The 16,374-nt window shown below is 42.5% G+C and overlaps 1 protein-coding gene and 1 long non-coding RNA gene across 5 annotated transcripts in view; one reads left to right on the top strand and one right to left on the bottom strand.

Moving 5' to 3' along the window:
• Window positions 1–11,249, bottom strand: part of LOC107075495 (uncharacterized) — a 20,789-nt gene extending 9,540 nt beyond the window's left edge. The window contains exon 1 of one of the 2 annotated variants that reach the window (XM_069183897.1): window positions 11,033–11,249. The gene's annotated coding sequence lies outside the window, so the exon portion shown is untranslated. Of the gene's footprint in view, window positions 1–525; window positions 1,384–11,032 lie in introns of those variants that run through there. The other variant, XM_069183895.1, reaches the window with a different exon arrangement.
• Window positions 671–16,374, top strand: LOC107075497 (uncharacterized). 3 transcript variants are annotated; one of them, XR_011183653.1, is made up of 5 exons: window positions 9,762–9,892; window positions 12,583–12,653; window positions 14,514–14,588; window positions 15,558–15,702; window positions 15,917–16,374. It is a non-coding gene; the product is annotated as an uncharacterized lncRNA (long non-coding RNA). The 3 variants fall into 3 exon arrangements; XR_001477018.2 differs by having other exon boundaries at window positions 11,738–12,653; XR_001477017.2 differs by lacking the exons at window positions 9,762–9,892; window positions 12,583–12,653 and adding an exon at window positions 671–734.

Genomic DNA, 16,374 nt, shown 5'->3' with positions numbered 1-16,374 from the left:
ACATAAGCCTTTGTAGGCGGACCAGCATGATTGATTTCCCCAGTCTTTTGTTTTTGTGGACCAACAACAAAGTTGCGCGCTATCCTATTTCTGAGCACTCGCGGGTATGAGATAATGATGTCTTACAACTTCACGTTAACTGCATGAGCGGCATCTTTGCAATTCAAGACATCAGTATTTTGACAGCCTAACCACTGCCAACTGACTTAAATGAACTGCGCCGGTTTGCATCCTCCCTGTCCCTAAGCTGCTCTAGACGGATGTGTAGAGATAGGCAGAGAGGTGATGGAGTCAAGTTTGTCTCCCTTTACCGCTCTGACTGCTTCAGGTTCATCCACTAACCTGTAATCACAACTGCAGAGACAGAGAGCGAGGGAGCGTGAGCGGCGTTAGTAAAAGGAGCACGATTAGGCACACAAGTGAGATGGAGAAGGAGGAAATACAAGTCGATCTGCTGAAGACAACAACAAAAAAGACGAATACATACAGAACAAAAATCGGAGCGATTGACCCACGCTTACGTACCTTCTCACGCACGAGGCTTCGCGATTTAAGAAAAGCAGTGCCGACTCCTCTATCCTGCCCGGTGTGTCTTACACACTCCTGTTTTTAACCCTCTCCACTATTAAATTCCGTGGGCGTGCCCGTACTACACTTCGTCCTCACCTGGGGTTGGGGGAGGTTGTGTCAGTATTTACTCAGAACGGGAGGAACAGGTCTGGTGGCTTCGGAGTGTGAGTAGTCCTCTGTGTGTGTTGTGATACAAGTGAACCACCTTTACTGCTGTACTTTTTTTGGAATGATTTGTATCGTGAGATTAACTCAGGCGGCGTTGGTGCCCAAATCTTTATTTTTAACTTCACAAGACAAAGAGATGTAGCATTATATTTAAATCAGGGAGACGCGGTAGGTAACAGCTGCGGGTCAGGGACTGCCTGTCTCTCATACCGGTTTCCAGGCAGTATCACTCTGACTGCAGAGCGACCCCCCGGCTGTTCCCACCTGTGCGGGAATTTCCCGTTCAGCTTCACCTGGACCTGCGAGACACCGCACACGCTCAACAAAGACACAGACGTTTACACCGTTAACATTCCTGGCAGGTACAAAGTAACACACAACAATGGGAAACTTTTTGCACACTAAATCCCTGACGTATTTAATTCCATCATAATCGCGGTCAGTGTAAACTGACGTGGACGGGCAGTATCGTGCTGTTAATGTGGTGTTATGTACGACTTAGTCTTGTAGGTAATATGATTATAAACATCGTGAAGACCCGTGAATTATTGATCAGTAAAGCATGCAATCCATTCCATTAAGATAACTCGATTTTTGCTTTCACAGGACCTGTAAATTGAAAGCAGGGTATTACAGTTGAATTGATCAAGTAAAATACCCGGGTGTATAAACAGATCGCCTTGCATAAAAGTGTCAACCAAGTTAATAGTTATAATAATTAATAATAATAATTTCTTACACTTATATAGCTCTTATATATCTCTTTTCACAGAAATATACCCCAGTGTGGTTTTAGCAATGCAGACTGAACTGACAGTTGCTTTCCGAACTGTCTAGGCTAAAACAGTATTTTAAAATGCTCAAAGTATAACGTGTTTTTGTTCAATTTAGCTTTAATAAATACAATAAATTAATAACGTTATCCAGGCATACAGATGAAGCCACGTGTGCTTGCGTGTGAAACGTAAATTTTCATCTCGGCATTTATTATTGCAAAATGCCAAGCGCTGTTATACTATGTAAACTTAAAACGTAAAAACCCCTGTTTGCATTTGCCTCCTTTTAAACAAAGACGGCGAATATTTAAAAAGCAGTCCGGTGTTATTTTACAAACGCTGCGTAGTGGTGTGTACTGATTACGGAGGGGAGCGCTACCTCCTGTCGCCGACCATGGGGTGTGAACAGGGAGAGCTCGGGGTGTCCCCTTGTGTAGGAGCAAGGTCAGGGGGTAACAGCACATCCAGGATCCGGGAGGGAAGCGGACAGCTACATAGCCCCCGGGGAACGCGTGAGAGTCCAGGCGACGGCTGTTTGCCTGGCTGTGCGGTGAGACACCGGTCGCAGGGAAAGGCCTCTGTTCCTGCCTCTGTCGTCTCCGGGCTCTCTTGTGCCGGCGGTCCGTGTGCCCGAAGGGTCTCGGGGCTGCCCCCTGTCGAGAGCCCTGGCAGGGGGGGAGGGGGGTCTGCCTTCGGTCTGCTGGCCGGGCTCTGCCCATGCCTGTGGCTCACCTGAGGAGACCCAGGGGTCTTCCGCCAGGGCTGCCACTGCTGCCATCGTCACGGTCACCGCTTGTAATGTGACAGGCTCGCCGCCGGCTTCTGTTCGGCGTGCCAGGCGGCGCTAAGGGCTGCGCCTCGGGCCCCCTAGCAGACGAGCTGGCGCTGGGTGGGGGTCTAGCTGGACCTGGGGGTCCCAGAGGAAATCCAACCCCAGGACGCACGTTGCCTGGATGGGGGGGGGGAGATCCAGATCGGTCCCTTAAATTGCTGGTTCCCTGCTTCCGCTATCACAGGAGTCCACCCGGGCGTGAGGGGTCTCTTCTTCTGTTAGTCTACCGAAACTCAGATCGGTGGGTAGCTGTGGGCATCTACGAGTAGGAAGTCGGGGAGTAGGAACGTCGTCTTTGACCGGGTGTTCACTAACGCCTGGCAGGGATCTCCTTCAGCTCTAACCCTAAGGTGATGGTATAGTTCGGAATGCACCGCGGACGAGAGTACTCCTCTCACACTCTCTGGTCACTAACGTGACCTCGCCCGAGTGGAGCGCAGGCCTTGACGTCTGCTCAGGGGTGGGAAGATGCAGTGCGCTCCTCCAGACTGCTTCCAGGTTCGCCGGGGCGGCAGGGCAGACGGGGTGAGGCGGTATGAGAAGTGGCGGGGAGTCCCATGTCGCGCCCTGCTGTTTTCTCGGTGGCGTCCGTGCTGAAGTCCGCTGAAAAGGGCGGCTGGGAGATCCCGCCGGCTGAAACCAGGCCCCACACCCAGATCGGTGGAGGACAGCGGCACGGACTAGACGGGAGGCAGCTTCAAGGTGCAGAGGGATTAATGGTGCTTTTGATTACAGAAGTGTGCTGCTCGCCAGGGAGAGATAAGGAGGGAGGGGGGGAGCACAGCCTCTTTTAGCTCATCATGCGTGCAAAGAGGAAGACAGCTGGGGGTGCCCCCTCCTGAAGGGTGCAGGAAGTGAAGCTGCCAGGGTGCAAGGTCAGGAGTTAACGGCACAGTCCAAGATCTGTAGTGGGGGCGGACCACAACATTTATAATAATAACTTAGTATTACACAATTAAATTCTTCTAATAAGAGAACATAGCAGGGCGGGTGAAAAGTTTCAGATTATATAATTAAAGGCATTGATCTGATCCTAACAACGTCTGTTGTGCTAAACAGGAGGTCTATGAACACGAATGGGAAATAACGGTGGCTGTAAGCAGTTTTCCACAGAGCACAGCCCAGAAATGCACCAACGCCGGTGAAATACAGTCAGGTGGTACCTCAGGCCTTTCAGTCCGTCCTCCATCATTCATCCCACGCGATCCAGCGAAAGCAAAATGTTTTCACACGTGGATTTCCCAATTCTGATAAAAAAAATTACAACTTCGGCTCAGCTGTGCTAGTGAAGAAGCTTATTCCCCTGGGTGTCTGTGTGTAGGAGAGGCTGTCCTAAGGAATCTGCATTTAATTCAGCAGGAGTGATGTTCTTTTTGCCCAGGAAACCAGCCAAGGCCAGATAAGAATGAAGTGTTTGTCTTTGGGAGCAGTAAAAAAGGAGAGGCGAGTGTGAGGTAAATGACTTTGTATGTTTTCAAACCTCGCCACCATTATTGAGGCTCAGTATGAGTTCAAAGAAATCTGAAATGCTGACGACAAGGGGTCTTAAAACAAAAATATGAATAAGCATTTGGCAAACGCAGCCAGGTTTTGCCTTAACTGAGGCTTAGTGGCAGTGGGCAGCCATGTCTTGTTCAGTAACTCTGTATCCAGTATAGAAAGAAAGTCTAGTATCATGATTCTAAGTGTCTACGACTAAAGCCCACATATCAGTCCTGAGGTCCTTTCAGTTTCTTGTATACCTTTTTTATTTTGCTAGTCCTTGAAATGACAGCAGTTTCTAATGAATGATTACGAAGGTATAACAAGAAATAGGGATGAAAAAAAATGTGGTTTCAAGTTTTGAATCTTCCATTCTTGTAACTGAACAAAATAAAACAATCCGGATGCTGTCTGGAATTTCTGGCTTTCTGAACAAAGTAAGGGAGCGCAGTGGTCAGTTTTACTGCCTCATAGCGCTGGGGCCCTGGTTTTAATTCCTGGGGTGCTATCTGTATGGAGTTTGCATGTTCTCCCTGTCTCTCCCTGTGTTCATGTGGGTGTCCTCTGGGTGCTCCAGTTTCCCACAACAGCCCAAAGACATACTGGTAGGTTAATTGGCTTCTGGTAAGACAGGCCCTGGTGTGAGTGTATGTACCCTGTGATGGACTGGTGTTCCATCCAGGTTGTATCCTGTCTTGCACCCGTTGCTTGCTGGGATAGGCTTCAGCTAGTTAGACAATGCATTGATGAATGACTAGAATGTGAATTCAGGACAGTTTACAGTCAGAATCCTTATTTAAATTGAATTGCTTGATAGCTTGTTTATACTGGGGTGTGGTGTGATTTTAAATTCTTTTTAATTTAATCTAAGTTAATAGGTTCAATGGTCCCTTTGCAGATGGGCAGCATTCCAACAGTTTGTCAGTTTAAGTCTAGGTTTCCTGGGTTAATTTCCACCAAATAAAATATTTTAAAGATAATTTGATTCCAAGCCAAACTTCAAACTGGAGAGTGGCAGCAACACTCACTCCAAAGCACACAACTACCAGCAATTGTTTTCAAACAGAATGTGCAGACATTCCAACACCATGAAGCAACAATACCACTGGAGTCCATAATGGACTGTGGGCACAATGCCAAACTCCCTGATACCACCATCGACCCACCAGATCTGCTTGATATATTTTTCTGTTGACAGAAGCCGCTAGTGAGGGTGGACAGCACTGGAGAGTTTTCTGCTTCACAGTTGTGAATATGTCTGTTTGCCTAGTGACTTCTGTAAAGAACCCAATGGCTCCTTTTTTGTCTTGGTTTTGCATGGGTGTCCCTTACCTGACAGAATATTAGGCCTCCCACAGCTCTTTGTTGTCTTATTCCTATATTCAGCCACTTAAGTCAATTGGGAACAAATTACAGTTCAATTACAATGGCAGCCTGGAGACCTTTTCCTACTGCAGGGTATTTACTGGAGCTGTTTTGAGTGAAATGTCTTTGTCAAGGGCATATAAAAGCAGTCTCACCCACAACTGTCCAGTCCAGAATTTAATGCCTAAATTGAGTAACAATTTCAAGGATCTCTAGTTGAGGAAGAACTGCCTTTTCTAAATCTGTGTTGACTATCTGATTGAATCCTGCTGCCAACTAGATGATCCTTTGATTAAGTTCTAATTATTGTTTCCCTAAGCTGACATGTAATAATGTCAGACATGCAGGCTTATAATTACTTCAGTTTTATCACCCTTTTTACAGATTGGTGCTACAGTTTTCCAGGCAATAGATATTGTCCCTGACCTGACTGACTTTTGGAAATTTTTTAACACTCTCTGAATAACATATTTTCCTTTCTTACATATAATTAGCAGAATACCAACAGACCCTGGAGATTTCCTTTAAATACTTATAATAGCTGCAACATCTCTTATGTGCTAATACTAATACAGAACTTCCCTCCTTTCCTGGCCCGAGACATGATGTTATCTTCTTCCTCAATAAATATCTAATTGAATCAGTGAATTAATACTTCAGCTGTTTCTCTTTCATTATATTAACTTTTCCCATAATTTTTCTGATTATCAGTATTTCACATTTATCATTCTGTGGCTGTTGCATTACTAAATAAAAATGTTTTTGCCACTGTTGCAATATTATTTTTTTCTCAAATGAAATTTCCAATATAATGTTTTACCTATATGTGCAGTTCATTATGTCCCATTCTGTAACTGTTTTTTAATTAGATTATTACCGTATATAGTTCTTTTTATGCTTGTTTTTCTTTATCTTCTTTATCTCTTTATCTCTTAAAAAAACACTTTGATTTGCACATAGGATAAATCAGTTTTGTGTTTAAAGTAGAATATACTGTTGCTATCCATTTGGTACTATATCTGTGTATCAGTATAATACAGATCAATGTTATATCCCAATCTATTTTCACAAAATGACTCATTTCCTTCTAGTCTGTGTCTCTGAAATTAAAAAAAACGTTTGCTGTGGACATCTCAAGTTTCAAAATATGTTGTACTTCAAAGTGTACAATTATTCTCACATTTCCCTAATGCCTCTCATGTTTTCTAGTTAGTAGCTAGTTCAGTACAGGCAGTGGTGTTCAGACAAACTTGGTAACAATATGGCTGATAGCTATGCTTGCCATTTCATTTTCAGCTTCTGATGTTTCGGAGGGTTTTCCCCTGTTAATCGGATGGCACTCTCCCATCGTAATCAGTTCTTTTTTTAAACATTTCCTGATTTGCTTTGAATTTGAATTAAATTACAACTTTATTGTAGTGGATATGTGATTTTGGTGGGCTGCAGAATACTCTTAACAAATGGCAGTTTTAAGATTTTTAAAGTTTAGTCTATATGTTCAGTGAGACTCTTGATACATTCAAATTCAGTTCCTCTTCCATCCTTCCTGTCTCTCTGGAACGCTCTGTATCTGCTAATGTTTTATTATCACCATCACTCTCTGTTAATAATAGTAATAATTGCTTTCAGTTATATAGCGCTTTTCTGGACACTCCACTCAAAGTGCTTTACAGGTAATGGGGATCCCCTCCACCACCACCAGTGTGCAGCCCCACCTGGATGATGTGACGCAGTCAGAGTGCACCAGTACACTCCCCACACACCAGGTCTCAGCAGGGAGGAAAGCAGAGTGAAGAAGCCAGTTCATAGATAGGGATTATTAGGAGGCCATGATTGGTAAAGGCCAATGGGAAATTTGTCCAGGACATCCCTAGGTAACACCCCTAGTCTTTTTGAGAAACACCCTGGATTTTTAATGACCACAGAGAGTCAGGGCCTCAGTTTTACGTCTTATCTGAAAGACAATGCTTTTTTATGGTAAAGTGGGCACTAGGAACACTATACTGTGGCATTAGAACCCACACAGACCTCAGGGTGAGTGCCCCCTACTGGTCCCACTAACACCTCTTCCTGCATCAACCTTAATTTTTTCCAGGAGGTTTCCTGACCAGGTTCACACCTGCTGAGCTCCAGTGGGCTGCCAGCTGTGATGATATAGCTGCTGTTAAACTTGTTTCTGTAATTCCAATCACATTCTAGTTATAGTTGAATGAATTAGCTTCTATTTCTTGCATTTTGTTGTATATCTTGCTTGGTCTTTATAAGGTTTGTTATTCTCTTGAAATCTCTTTTTGCAACTTTTTTTTGGATTCCCTACCTTTTCATTATAATTTAAATGCCTTTGAATTTTTCTGAACAACCTTGTAAAGCATGTTCATCCTACACAGTATGTTTCAACGGCCTTTGCTATAACAATTCTTGCTTTCACCATGTTCTCAGCCTTGTGCTGTGTTGATAGATCAATATTTACATTCCTCCCTCTGTATGTGGTGCTGACATGATCCCATAGAAAACCACTGCTCTAGTCTGGCTCTTTAGTTTGCTTCCATGGTTATTGGACAATGTTAGGTTGTGACTGATGTCATACAGTGATATATACTGATGGAAAAAAGAAACGCAATATTTTCTGGAATGAGAATACTATGGTTATAGCTTAGGTACTCTCACAAAAATTTGTGAATTTGTTTTAAGCCCTCTGACCAGCAATACAACTTGTGCAGTGAGGCATTGCAACTTGCCAATCACACGAAAACTTGTTAGGTGCACTTTTACCCAATGAAGTCCAGGTGGAACAATGCAAATTCAAAGCTGAGGTCACTGCAAGAAAAAGGCCACACTTAGTCAGTTTCCTGTGCATTTCATAATGCATCAAATGTCACCAGAAGCAAGAGAGAGGGCCATTGGCATGCTGCAGGCAGGCATGTCATGTGCCAGCGTTGCCAGACACTATGGAGTAAGCTGCTCCACTGTGTCCCAACTGCAGAGAAGGTTTCAGCGGACCGGCAGGACAGATGACCGTCCAAGATCCGGTCGCCCTCGAATGACCACACCAGAGCAGGACAGACACATCAGACTGGTCAGTCTTGAGAGATCGTTTCAGATCTGCCACCTGTAATGCTGCTGAAACTGCTGGCAGACACAATGCCCACATCAGTGACAGGACAGTGAAGCTCCATGCTGCTGGCGTTAGAGCAAGGCGACCTGTCAGAGGCCCTCTGTTTACACCTCCTAGACGTCACACCCGACTGGCTTGGGCCAGACAGAGGCTGCGATGGACTCGTCAGCAGTGGCATCAGGTCCTCTTCACGGATGAGTCACTCTTCAGCCTGTTCCACGCAGATGGGAGGGCCAGAGCGTGGAGGAGGAGGTGTTGCATTTCTTTTTTCCATCGGTATATCTATGCTGCTTGCTTCATTTCTGAAAAAAAAGTCACTGTTGGTCCTTTGAAACCTTGTGTTCCTGCTGAGTCATTTGATGAACTGCGCCCCGATCAGAGTGATTATAGTGGGAAAACAGGCAGTGAAATTCAATCTGAAAGGCAAGGTCATCACCTCCAACAGAAGGCTTTTTCCAACTTGAATATACAGTATGTAATAAGTTCAATAGTTAATCTGTGCTGTACAGTAGTCATTATGTCCACTGCTTAAGACCACTGAAGAACCTGAACTTTATTGCCATATTTAACTGGTACATGTACTGGTACAATGGAATTCTTACTTACAGAAAGTCTGTTGATTGTTAAAAAAGTGTAAAAACACAAAGTGCAGACAGTGCATCAAGACAATATACAAACAAACAGTAGACAATGTACAAGTTAGCAAGTAAACAGTTTGAATGTAAACAATGACTGGAGATGTGGAATAAATAAGAAATCATAATGAGGTAGATGGTGTAGGTGTGGTCTGAGGGGCATGGCCAAATGTGTTAGCCAATCACAGTGCTTGTGGTTAGAAGCTATTGAGGAATCTGGTGGTAAGTGTCTGTATGCTCTTGTATCTCTTGCCTGAGGGCAATGGGGTGGAGAGCTCATGCCCGGGGTGGTGACTGTCCTCTGTGATGGCCAGAATTCTACCACATCAGTGGTCCTCTTAGAGCTGTTTAATCTCGGTGAGACCACAGCCGATGATCTTCTGGGCCATATTGACCATTCTCTGCAGTGCCTTCCTCTCTCGAGAAGAGGTGTTGTCATACCACAGGGTGATCCCATTGGTGAGGATGCTCTCGATGGTGCAGTGGTAGTTCACCAACTCAGGTACTGGCATCCCCCATCGCTTGAGGCACCTCAGGAAATAAAGGCGCTGCTGAGCCTTCTTTAAGATAGAGTCCGTGTTCACAGTCCAGGTTAGATCATTAGAAATGTGAATTCCCAAAAACCCAAAGCTGGTGACTGTTTCCACTTCTGTTCTATCAATACTGAGTAGGCTGTGAGTGTATTGCCTGTGTCTCCAAAAGTCCACTTTTAGCTCTTTTGTTTTATTTACGTTCAAGTCCAGGTTATTGCTATGACACTACCTCAGTAGCTGTACGACTTCATTCCTGTAAGTGGACTCGTCATCATCGCTGATCAAGCCTATTATAGTGGTGTTATCCGCAAATTTAATGATGCGGTTGTTTCCGTGTCTTGCTTTGCAGTTGTGAGTGAATAGGGAGTACAACCTTGGACTCAAGACAGCAGTCTTGTGGGGTTCCAGTGCTCAGGGTGAGTGGTGTTGATGTTTTATTACCTATCTGCACCACCTTTGGTCTCTCGATAAGAAAGTCCAGCAGCCAGTTGCAGACAGAGTTGCACAGTCCTAGTCCCCTGTGCTTTGTCACCAGTTGGCTGGGTATGATGGAATTGAATGCTGAACTGTAGTCCACAAACAGCATTCTCACATATGAATCCTTAGTGTCCAGGTGTTCCAAGGCTGTATGTAGATCTAGGGAGACAGCATCATCCACTGATTTGTTGTTCTGGTAGGCAAACTACAAAGGGTCCAGGGACTCTGTTATGGAGGAGTTGATGTGTGACAACACCAGCTTCTCCGGGCATTTCATCACCACAGATGTTAATGCTACTGGGCGGTAATCATTCAGGCACGTCACTCTAGCCTTTTTGGGGAGTAGAACAATAGTGGGTTGTCTGTAAACACTGTGGTCAGCTGGGCTGCACATGTCCTAAGGACGTGGGGTGGTATCCCATCAGGCTCTGTACGTCCTGCTCTGAGAGTTTCAGAACAAACTCGCCCTGTACACTTGGGGTCTTCTCAGCAGTGTCTGTGTTCGAAGCATCAAAGCGGGTACAGAAATGGTTCAGCTTGTCGGACAGAGTGAATTGCTGAAGAGACATATCACTAGGATATTTGTGCAGTGTTTTTTCGATTAAATAAACAAGAATTGTGGCAATAATGTAACTTGACTAACTTTTCTAAAATGAGCCATTAAAGCATTACACATTTTTCCCACATCCTGTCAGCTTATAAACTTATCAGCCTATTAAAGCATTCGCTATGTGCAAAAGCAAAACCACAGCTTCTAATACGTATAGTTTTCACATGAGAATGCATTTTTCACGTAGCTTCTCAATACAATTGCTATTTTGGAAACAAAGTACCAATTATAACAATTATTTTTCTGCAGTCTCTTATCTCTGTTATTGGGGGGGGGATTAGGCTTCGGCGGCCTATACTGCTTATTTGAATAACAGCCTCTGGGATACCCGATTGTGACTCCAGCTTAGATCCTCTCAAGGCTCAGCTCGACTACAGTGAGCAACAGAACACAGCACTGGGAATTAAGTAACTCTTAAACACTAAAATGAATTTGAGTAGCACCAGATAAAAAATAAAAAAACAATTACCAGCAACAGAAGCAGCAGCCTCTCTTCCTGCAGAATCTGGTTCTCAGCCTGGGTCCAGGATGACTCCTTTGGTGTCTGATTTCAATTCCAATTAATTTCTGAATTACTGTGAGTAATTTCGAGATTTGACCTGCGTGTTTGATTAGCACTTTGTAATCCTTTTTCTGCAGTCAGTCCTTAGTTTCAGAAATACCCAGATGCAGCTGTCTTTTGCCCAGGAAATTTATCAAACAGAACTTTGATCATTCTCTCTCCAATCTGCTTATGAATGGTTGCTGCCTTCTGTCCTTGTAATAGGTGACCAATTAATGATGTACTGAGAAAGCTGGGAGCAACCCTGTATCTAAACTACAAGACCTAAGTAGTATATTTTAGAATAATTAAAAAGCAATTAAGGGTTACAAATTAAGTTATACAAAAAATCCATGTTACTGATAATTGTGTTTTCCCGTTTTAAAATTATTAATCTAGGATTGGCTACTGACTTTAATTCCGCACATAGGTGCTATTTTCTCTTAAATTTCTTCTGTGTCCCTCTGAATTAGTGAAAGACATGTGAAGGCTGTGTGATGTACACTCTCTCAATTTGTGGAGGAATTTTCCCCTGCAGTAGAAAATACCTGAGATTTGAATAGTAGTAACACAATATGGTTCCAAATTGCAAAAAATGCATCCCATAAGAGTCTTGTTGGGTTTCTTTTCCAGCACATACTACTACTACTACTACTACTAGGTCTCCAATATCTGGTCTTCTTCTAATCACCTGATGTGAAAATAGTTCAGGCGCCATTCTCCATGGGAGCAGATGACAAAGGCAGGGAAAAGGCAGCTGTCACCAGACCTTCTGGGATCCAGCTACAGTGGAGCAGAGGTTGTGGAGATAAGGCTCAACAGCTATTGCTGCTCTACAGCTGCTGGGAAGAGAGCCAAGAGCGTAACCTGGGAGAATGATGACCACGACAATGCTGTGAACCTGGAGATCAGAGGAGGTCTCTGTTGAATGTCAGGCTGAGGAGTGCGATCGTAACAGCAGCCTGTGTGGGACGAGTCCAGGACGTTCCTTCTCTGAAACCTCACTGTTCTTGGTCGGAAATGCACACTTGTCCCAGAAATATTTGCCCTGCCTAGTCTTTAGTAACGGTAAAAACAGATTTTGTCAGAAGCACAGCATAAAACTTAAGAACCTTTTTATAACTTATGACATGCATATCGTGTATAAAATCAACAGTACATGCTATGCATGTCATACAGTATGTTTATGAAATATTTGCAGCCCAATTGTATTCCATTTCTCAATTAGGATCTGTTGGCTAGACCAGTGGCTCTCTGTCCTAGTCCTAGTCCTAGTCCTGAAGGTCTGGTGTCTGCTGGTCTTTGTTCCTGCTGGTATTTTAATCACCAGTGTTAACTGGTGACTCTACCTGGTGACTTTTACTGCTCTCAGTCCTTAGTTTAAAAACTACTGTAAACACATTATTTCCAAAAGCTATCAGCACCGTGAATGTTAAGACGAAGAAAAAGATTTTGCTTCCTTTTTTCGGACTAATTAGCTCTTAATGGGTGACCAGTTAAAGATGAACAGACGTGGGTGTGAATGACACTGTATCAGACAACTACCATGGTGAGTCAATGTTATTTCTGAGCTTGTACACATGAATAAAGCCCTGAAACTCTTGAATTAACACAATGTTCATACCAATGACAAATCTCATTTTGGTTTGTTAGGAGTTGAAACCAAATTTTAATGAACTCCTCACATAGAACCTTGTACTAAGTTATTGTTATAATACGTCCATATTTTCTCAAAGAAAATAAGGATTTTTCTCTTGTTCATTTTCTCCGTGGGTTTTGGAAGTGAAATGGCTCTTGGGATGATGTGAGTATTGCTCATTCGAGAGAGACTGTATGTTGATTATATTTGTGGATTGGTCTAGTTCACTTACTCTATTCAAGTTCTCTTTCTGTACACAAGGACGATTTTCCTCGGCTCTCACTCCTGGCTCAGCCACAGAGCTCATTTCAGCTAATGTCTTCTCTTATCCAGTACTGTGCACAGTAGCTTTTCTTCAAGAGATCTTTATTCGAGAGATCATTTTGCTTTCCCGAAACACAATGCAAAAACAAAGTACAAACTCTCTGTAATCTTTTTTCTGCACTCAGTCCTTAGTTTCCAGAATACCCAGTTGCAGCTGTATTTTGTCCGGGAAATTTGTCATCAGAACTTTGATCATTATCTCTTTAATATGCATAGAAAGTACTGTAGTTGCTGCCTCCTTTCCTTGTAATAAGTAACTAATTATTAATGAATTGTCACAGCTGGGAATGACCCTGTATCCTAAACTACAATAATTAAGTAGTACATATTGATATAATTTATAAACAATAAAGGGTAACAAATTAAGTTATATAAAAAGATGCATATTTCCACTATTGTGGTTTTCATTCTTTTAAATGATTAATCTAGTATTGGCTACTGACTTTAATTCCTCACATAAGTGCTATTTTCTGTGTCCCTCTGGATTAATGAAAGACACGTGAAGGCTGTGTGATGAGCACCATCACAATTTGTAGAGAAATATTGCCCCGCAGTAGAAAATACCTGAGATTTGAGGAAGAATTACTTCATATGGTCCCAAATAGCAAAAGAATGAGTCTGTTGGATTTCTTTTCGAGCACCGAAATAATAGCTGAAATATAATAAAAAACAATTCTGCATTAATCTTATTGTCCATAGACCATAAAATCTCAATTGAAAAATAAGTGTATATAGTAGTGTTTTAGAGGTCAGATTAGTATTTTGTGTAATAGTTTGTGTTGGGTAGCAGAAAAGAAGATGACAAAGGCAGAGCCTGGGCCATTGGTGGATCTTCTGGGATTCAGTTATAGTGGAGGAGAGGTTGAGATGAGGCTCAACAGTAATACCTGTTGTCCAGCCTTACTCTACGCACGCTGAGAGACCTGCAGCTAACCCCTAGCCCTCTAAGATCACTGGCACTGCTCTCTCCTCACTTGAATCCTTGTACACCCAACGTACCACCATACGCACTAACAAGATTATTGCGGATCCATCTCACCCTGCACACGACTTATTTCAGCTGCTCCCCTCAGGTAGACGGTTCAGATCACTGACAGCCAAAACTTCACATTTCAAGATACTTCTTCCTGACTGCTGTTAGGCTGCTCAACAAGTAACGTGTCCCCAGCCTTCAAAAACTTAGTATTGTGCTTTATGACCTGTATCACATTTCAATTGCACTGATTTGTCTACGTTTACATTTTTCTATTTGTCTATGTTTACATCAACTCAGCATGTTTTGCATATTCGATTATAGAGTGAGTTTTTGTGTTCTGTATTGTGTACGGTCTCTCGTACCAGCAACAATTTCCGTGTGACAATAAAGATTCTATTCTACTCTGTTCTATTCTATGTTGACGTAATGCCAATTATCTGTAAACGTAGAAGCTGTTATATGTTCCACAGAAGGAGGACAACTGGATATTACAAGGAAGTGCATTTAGGGATGAGAACAGGAGATCCGTCTTTTCACAAAGGGAGGTGGGTGTCTGGAACAAGCTGTCACATTGCTAAAGCTGATTCTGTTCAAGGGATGAGACTCTCAGATCAATAAGCTACTTAGCAAGTATCCAAGCACAAGGGGTGTAATAACTTTTTCTTACTTCCAACATTCTCAGGTTCTTAAGTCCTTAAACCTATAAGCCTGTTGAATATTCCTTAATTTATCAGAAGAGTATAACGTATTTATTTGATGTCTAACACTATACATTCTTATATAACCCCAGATATCCTCAATTGGATCACTTTACCCTCTGTACCAGAATTTCCAGATCAATTATTTTACCATGGACATTGTACTGTAAGATTTATCATGCTTAGATCAGATACTAAATCAAGCATTTAAGATCATCAAGGATCCCATGGCTGTTTAACCCTGATGTCCTAGATAAATTCCATTCTGGTCCTGTACAGTCTGACCTCTCTAAAGTTTCCCTTTAATTCAACTGGTGAAGCAATTCCTGCAATTGTTCTGCTGCATATTAGGGTTATTGGTGCTTAATGACCTGCTCTGTGCAGTGAGTCCCCTTTTCCACTGTGTGTTAAGTGCAAGGAGATGTGGAGTGCTGTATGAACACAGTTATTTTTTAACTGTGCCAGCTAGCCATTGCTGGTACCTTCTTATTAGGCTACACATATACAGCATTCTGGCTGTGCTTCATCAGAAGTATCATCTATTGATTCTGGGATATTCACCTCTTGCATCACCCAATTTACTTTTTTCTTATTTGTGGCTAAATATGATGTGGTTGGCATTCATGGACTGCACGCAAAAAGACTACAATAACCAGCTTGGCAACATGTTAAACATTATTTAGGGAGGAAAATCACAACTTTTCTGACTGCCTGACTGCACCATCTTGTACTGATATAATTTTAAAGTTACATCGTTTCTATTGCAACAGCCTCTCAACTCTGGACATTTCATATCACAGTTTCCTCTGTTTCTAGGCACACAGAGGTGTCACTAAATCACCTGAAAGATGTTGGATGTAAGGACCTCAATATTGAAATTCCTAATGAGGTTTGGGAAGAGGGTTTGAGCAACATTCACCAGTGGTCTATTAATGTTAGACACCAGATCATACAATACAAGGTAACTTCATCACTCTACAACTAAATTGAACACGATATACCCTTCAGTTATTGCTTTATGTGACAGGTATAAGTCTTCTGAAGGCACTCTCTCACACCTCTTCTGGTTGTGTCCCCGGTTATATAAAGTTGGGTAGAAATGTTTCAGTGGTCCTCAAAACTGTTTGGGAACAATGCACCCCCAGATCCTGAATTCTTTCTCTTCTGTTTTTTAGAGTCAACTCTCAGACTAGCAAAGCAAGAACAAGCAGCACTACAGTTCTGAATGGTTGTGGCCAAAACAAAAAACCTATTCTTAAAGAAATGTGTCACTGGACCCTGTTTCAAGAGCTGGTTCAGTGAGATGATCTCCACTATGAAGAAGATATGTTTCTATAGGACAGGCACTGTGGGGCGATTCCTTAGGGTCTTGAATGTGTCAAAAAATTAGTTTTTTACAGATCCCTGCCTGTTTTCCACACTCAAACATTCTGTGATTACTTATATGCTAGAATTCGACTCTTATTTCAGTGAGAAAACTTTAAAAAGGCTTAAACTTAAGTTTGAGCTGTTTTTACTTTCTCTGACTGGTTTTTCCTTTTTGTGTCTTTTCTTTGTTTTTTGGTGTTTCTATGTAATTTCAATTTTTTTATGTTACTTATTTTTCTACGTCTTAAATAAAATCTTCAAAGTT

Source organism: Lepisosteus oculatus, chromosome 25 (assembly GCF_040954835.1).
Source record: "Lepisosteus oculatus isolate fLepOcu1 chromosome 25, fLepOcu1.hap2, whole genome shotgun sequence".
Taxonomy (NCBI): domain Eukaryota; kingdom Metazoa; phylum Chordata; class Actinopteri; order Semionotiformes; family Lepisosteidae; genus Lepisosteus; species Lepisosteus oculatus.
This window is presented reverse-complemented; position numbering and strand designations above follow the sequence as displayed.